Consider the following 6,000-nt stretch of genomic DNA (forward strand, 5'->3'; position numbering starts at 1 on the left):
AGGGGTGTCTGCCCACGCGGGCGCAGGGCACATCCAGGCTTTGCGGACCCCGAGGCTTATGGGGCGGGGGGCGGGAGGGAGCAGGTGGAGAAAAAAGTCAAACTGGGACTGACCACTGCTAGAGCCGCTGCCCCCACGATCCCGTCGCCTCGCCTAGGCTTCAGAGAGGGGCGGGTGCAACTCAGGGCCACACGGTGAACTGGGACCCAGGCCCGGGTCCCCTCAGGTGGCTGTAGGCACCCCTTTCCCCTCGGGGGCGGGGGCGGCGGACAGCGAAGGCAAGAAAGCGCCTTCCAAACTCAAGATCCGAGCAGGGTTTAGGGGTCCAGAGACAAACACGTGCTTTTCACCGCGGGGCGCGACGCACCCTGTTAGCAGAACTCTCGGGAGAGAGTGCGGGGCGGGGGGGGGGGGGCGCCGCGCCCCTTCAGCCCCGGGGGCACGGAGGGGGCAGGCATGGGTGCGCCGGGCCCTCCGTCGGGTGCAGACGCGGGTCCCCGAAGCGAGAGTAAGTCACACTGCCCCCCCCACCCCGAGCCCGCCCCCCGCGGAACCGCGCCCCCACACCCACTCTTCCCCCCGGGACCGCGCCCCGACACCCGTCCTCCCAGCGCGCGCCCCCAGTCGCCCCCCGACGCGTCCGCCCCCAGCCCGCGCCCCTTACGGTCGTCGGCTCCAGGCCCCAGGCTCCGGCGCGCGCGCTCGCTGGGACTGTGGCTCCGCCGCCCCGGGCGCCCCCGCGCTGATCCCGCCCAGGCTCGGCCCCGAGGGGCGGCCGGGGGCGGGGCCCACGGCCTGGGGACGACCCGGCCGGGTTACCCGGGCGACCCGGGAAGGGCGCGTCACCTGCGCGCCGCCGCGCACCTGATCGCGCAGAGGCGCGTCCGAGTGCGGCCCCTCGGCCGGCTGTCTCGGGGGGGGGGGGGGGGGGGGGCGGGGGGGGCGGTGGATCGCACGCCGCGTGTCCTTCCCGCTTCTTCCCCGCAGACCTCGCCGCCCCTGCACCTCGCCCACGCGCGCGGCCACGCGCTGGCACACTTGCACGCGGTGTGCACGAAAGCGGGGCCCGTTCGCGGTCCTCCCGGTGAGGTCCCGGGTCTGCGGCGCCGACTCGGGAGCGGCGGGTGCTGGGCTGAGTGCTCCCGCGGGCACCGATCCCCGGACCTTGGCCCTGGGACGGCCCAGGGTCGGTAACCTGCTCGCGCCCCCGCGGCGCCTCGCTCCCGCGCTCCGCAGGCGACTGTCCCCACGCCGGGCACCCTCAAGCCTCAGCCGGCGGATGGCCTGTCGCGGGGGCGGGGTGCCGCGGACTGACTTACCCTCGGCCTCCTGCCTGGCCGCTCATCTCCGCCCCGGACTCTCCCCTGCACCCAGAGAGGCTGTTTCGGGCCAGCGGGCACACAGGACCGTGGCTGCCTCCAGGCCTTTGCTCGCGCCGCACCCGGAAGTGGTGCCCTCCTGCAGGAGCCTTCTGTCACCCCGAGGGCCCTGGCATCTCTGTACTCTTGCAAAACTTGCTGTCTGTTACACACACAAACACACACACACACACACACACACACACACACACACACACGCCAACCTTCCCCCAAATCTTTCACATAGAAGTAGTTCTGGCCGGTTCACCAAGGGACTCAAATTTGCTGTAACAAATCATGGTACAACTTAGGTCCTGGTGATGGCTGCATGCCCCATTGAACGGTACACTTTAGGAGGGTGGATTTCATAGTGTGTGAATTACATTTCAGTAACTGTTTTTATAGGAACTACAGTGGGGGCGCCTGGGGGGCTCAGTGGGTTAAGCATCTGACTCTTGATCTCAGCTCAGGTCAGGATCTCGAGGTTCTTGAGTTCCAACCCCCACATCAGGCTCTGGGCTGATGGTGCTGGAGCCCACTTGGGCTTCTCTCTCTCCCTCTCTCTGCCTTTCCCCTGCTTGTGCTCTCTCTCTCTCTAAATAAATAAACTAAAAATAAAAGATTAAAAAAATAAAACCAAGTAACTGCGGTGAGACTGTCACCTCAGGGCTCACTGCTGGGTCCTAACACCCTCCTCCTTGGTTACATCATCCGCCCAGCACTGGAATATGAAATCTACGATAGTGCAAGGCATTTCCAATTGCAGTCTGTGTATATGCAGTCCATAAATAAATAAGGCAGAGTCCCAGTCAACAGGGCAAAGTTTAGACAGTCATGTATTCACTGTCATGTGTCAAAAGCCACCGAAAAGGTTTATGAAGCAAAAGAATGGATATAATGGGACCTCTAGAATACATTAGATTAAAAAAAAAATCAGAACAAAGACCGTTCTGTGCTTGTAACATCTGGAAAGTTTCCAGGAACCTCAAGTAGAATGAAAAATGATTTCCGGGGGGTGGAGGTGGGGGTGGGGGGGCAATCTTAAATAAAAATTGTAGATCAGTTCTGGGTTCACCACAAAGGAAACAGCATTCTTTATGTCAAAAATGAACACATGAGAAAAATCACCCAAAACCCAAATTAAGTAACGTTCCACAAACTAACGGCCTGTATCTCCAAAAATGGCAATGTCAAAACAACGTCAGTGTCATGAAACACAAAACAAGGTTGACAGGCTTTTCCTCATCAAAGGAGGCTATAGAGTCCTGAAAACCAACCGCAGGGTTGTACCTGGACCCGGCCCTGGGCTGAGAACAGTTCTAGAAAGGACTTACGGGGGACGTCTGAGAAAGGTCTGTAGATTCAACAACAGCATTATAAATCTTGGAAAATTGAGTTCTTTTCTGAGTGAATATCTGTGCTCTTAGAAAATATACACTGAGGGGCGCCTGGGTGGCGCAGTCGGTTAAGCGTCCGACTTCAGCCAGGTCACGATCTCGCGGTCCGTGAGTTCGAGCCCCGCGTCAGGCTCTGGGCTGATGGCTCGGAGCCTGGAGCCTGTTTCCGATTCTGTGTCTCCCTCTCTCTCTCTGCCCCTCCCCCGTTCATGCTCTGTCTCTCTCTGTCCCAAAAATAAAATAAAAAAAAAATGTTGAAAAAAAATTAAAAAAAAAAAGAAAATATACACTGAAGGGGCACCTGGGTGGCTCAGTTGGTTGAACATCTGACTTCAGCTCAGGTCACGATCTCAAGGTCTGTGGGTTCGAGCCCTGCGTCGGGTTCTGTGCTGACAGCTCAGAGCCTGGAGCCTGCTTCGGATTCTGTGTCTCCCTCTTTCTCTCTGCCCCTCCCCTGCTCACACTCTGTCTCTCTCTCTCTCTCAAAAATAAATAAACATTAAAAAAAATTTTTTTAACTACACTTAAGTATTTAAGGAGTAGTGAATAGAACACCAGGTCTGAAATGGTTGTATCTAGAGGGGGAAATTATAAAGGAAATGCTGTAAAGTATTAACAATTTGTAACTGGGTAAAGGGTGTATGGTAGCTCTTTGTCCCATTCTTGCAACAACTTTTAAGTTTGGAATTATTTTGAAAGAAAAAGCTTAAAAACTTGTGGACCTAACGAACATGCATTTGTCTCTGCTACTGAAAACAACGTGAAAATAACTACAGAGGGGGAAAACAGCTGTAAATGCCACAGGGATAAAGTGAGTGGGAGAAAAGATAGCAGCAGAGGAGAAATGTCAACGAGTTTTTGTAAGGTGAAAAGCAGGGTGACTGAGTTAGCAAGACAAAGCTGAAAACCTTTCTTCAACCAGAAGCAAGCAGATTCTTGCTCTAGACCTGTGGGGCATCAGCAAACTACAGCCCATGGGCCAAATCTGACCCACCACTTTTTTTAAAAAACAGGAACCCTGTTTTGTGGTAGAGTCCCCTCCCTAAGGAAAGAAAAACACAAAACAAAAAAACCTCAAGGCAACCTGGCCAAACGCCTATGTGACAGCATCCCTCACGACCTTGTAACAGGAGACCACTGAATCAGACTGCATGTTTGCATGTTACCCATATACGGGAGACAAGGAAGTAGAAAATATATTTAAAAAAACTATTGGGGGGGCGCCTGGGTGGCGCAGTCGGTTAAGCGTCCGACTTCAGCCAGGTCATGATCTCGCGGTCCGTGAGTTCAAGCCCCGCGTCGGGCTCTGGGCTGATGGCTCGGAGCCTGGAGCCTGTTTCCGATTCTGTGTCTCCCTCTCTCTCTGCCCCTCCCCCGTTCATGCTCTGTCTCTCTCTGTCCCAAAATTAAATAAAAAAACGTTGAAAAAAAATTAAAAAAAAATATATCGAGAATCCAAACACATCTTCCATGACCAAGAGACTATCATCTGTTGTTTATATTGGTGTAATAGGTAACTAAATGGTCTTCTTGTTTGTTTGTTTCTTCTTTTGTTTTTCCTCTGTTTCCGTTAATTCTAAACACATTGGATCTAGTAAAACATAAGTCGGATTGTGTCCTTCCTCTGCTCCAAGCCGAATTGCCTCCCATTTCACTCAGAGTACATGCCCAAACTCTTCCTAATGCCGACAAGGCCTGTATATGATCAGGTGTCTCCTTCTCTCTCTCTGATTTGAACTCTTTTCTACCCCTTTCATTCTGTCCAGCCATACTGATTTCTCACTACTCTTTAAGTACTTTGGACATACTTTTGTACTTGCTGTTGACTCTGTCTGGAATGCTTTCCCTCAGATACCTCATGGCTTGATTTTTCCTTTGTTGTTTGTTTTTCCTTTCAGGTTTTTGCTTAAAAGTCACTTTCTCAGCACGGCCTTTCTTGGCCATCCTGACTAGTACTTCAACTACCCTTTTCCCTATAACACATCAAAATGTGATTTCTCTGCTTTAGTTTTTCTCCTCTAATACTGTATATTTTGCCTGTGTAGCTTATTGTTATTGTATGTTTACTTCACTCATGAGTAGGATTGTTATCTGTTCATTGCCATGTCCTCAGTGCCTAGAAAATGTTCTAGTCTATATAGTACTTCTTCAATAATGTTTATTGAGTGAACGGAGTTTAACTTGTGTGTATAGTTTTTAACATAATACTAGTCCCCACCTTGACAAAGTTTGGCATGGGTTCATTCTGACAAGTAAACCTGCCAGTTATATACAGTTTTTGGATTTTAGGGGGCCCAATATTGTGTTTACTTGCTACTTATTCTTTTAGTTGTATTTATGTTAGTTTTCATTATGGTGAAATGTATCAAAGGAATAGCAAACTTCCTTTATATTTATTAAGGAAACTAAAATATGGTGGCAAATTATTATAGGACTTTAAAAATTCTTGCCAAAGATTATGAGCCCTCAATATCTGAAATAAAAAGATGAAGTTGTAATTGATCACTTACAAATAAGAGCGAGCTTTGCTGGTTAGGTATAGTCGTTTCTAACAGAGCAGTCTGCTATTCTTATACAGGGTTTGGGGAAGAGTGGAGTTTAAGGATGGGGGGACTTTCAGAAAATTAAATGGTTTGTCATCATCTGAAGCACCATGCTTATTTGGGTGATACTGTTGTGGATTGGTTGCCACGCTGAAGCATGTGTATTGGAGTCATTTTTGTCCTTTATTTGCTGTCTTCCAGAAGGAAGGAGCTGAAATGGATTGGTTGGTGAGTAGGGCTGGTGCACATTGATTAACACATTTAAAACTGATTCTGGTGGCTTCTTGTTACCATGGCTACGTGTTAGGGTTTCTTTTTGTTTTGTTTTGTTTTGTTTTTTCTAAGTTTGAGGTGGCTTTCACCAGATGTTTTCTACTTAAAAGTTGCTTCTATTGACTGGGTTCAAAATGAAAGCTATTTCAAATTCTATAATTACAGATTCATTTTTGAAATTTGAGTTGAGAGGAATTGTTTGACAATTGCTTTCAGAAAGATTCTTCTTTTCTTGGATGTTATTTCCACGAAGAAAGTTATCTGTATAACAGTTTTTGAAAAAAAATTGTTAGTTTTGTTTTTGTTTTTGGTGCTCTTCGGGGCTCATGTTTAAGTCTTAAATAATCTGTGGGAAATTTCATTATTTTTGGAAATGTACGTAGCTGTATGGTAATAATATTCTGTTGCATGCATTTAGTCCATGAAAAC

This window comes from Neofelis nebulosa, chromosome 15 (genome assembly GCF_028018385.1).
Source record: "Neofelis nebulosa isolate mNeoNeb1 chromosome 15, mNeoNeb1.pri, whole genome shotgun sequence".
Classification (NCBI taxonomy): Eukaryota; Metazoa; Chordata; class Mammalia; order Carnivora; family Felidae; genus Neofelis; species Neofelis nebulosa.